Genomic DNA, 545 nt, shown 5'->3' with positions numbered 1-545 from the left:
AACATGTAGAACATTAAAGCAAGTGTTCCCGGGTCAGGCCCGGTTGCCGCCTCTCGGCCTAGCCATGGCAAGCAGCAGCAGAGGTGGGGCGGTGGTGATGGTGGCAGCGGCCAAGCTCAGCGCGGTGAGGGAGACCATGGACGTTCTGCTTGAGATTTCAAAATTTTTGAATACGGGCTTAGATATGGAAACTCTGTCCATTTATGTACGACTTTTTGAACAAGGCATTAACCCAGAAGCTTTATGGTCAGTCATTAAGGAACTTTGCAAGGCTACTGAAGCACTGAAGGCTGCTGAAAATACAAGCTGACTCTGGAAAACTCTTGATATGCCAAGCTGTGCAAGAGGATTTTAAGAGCGCATTGTAGTCAAGAATGTACAGTAAAATTACTGCATGCAGCAGTGTAGAAAAATTTCCCTTTTAAAAAGAATTATAAGACCATAACTTTGTAAGCCAGTGGAAAGTGGCTTAAAAAGAGAACTATGAGATGTGTTTATGTCACATCTTGCTCACTTTTTTAAATGTCCCTAATGCTTTAGTGTTG

At 43.5% G+C, this 545-nt stretch overlaps 1 pseudogene; it reads left to right on the top strand.

Annotated features, from left to right (window-relative positions):
- Positions 1-64: 64 nt before the first annotated feature.
- On the top strand, positions 65-310 carry LOC101564327 (annotated as a pseudogene).
- Positions 311-545: the final 235 nt, after the last annotated feature.

Source organism: Octodon degus, unplaced genomic scaffold (assembly GCF_000260255.1).
Source record: "Octodon degus isolate 3935 unplaced genomic scaffold, OctDeg1.0 scaffold00453, whole genome shotgun sequence".
NCBI classification, from domain to species: Eukaryota; Metazoa; Chordata; class Mammalia; order Rodentia; family Octodontidae; genus Octodon; species Octodon degus.
This window is presented reverse-complemented; position numbering and strand designations above follow the sequence as displayed.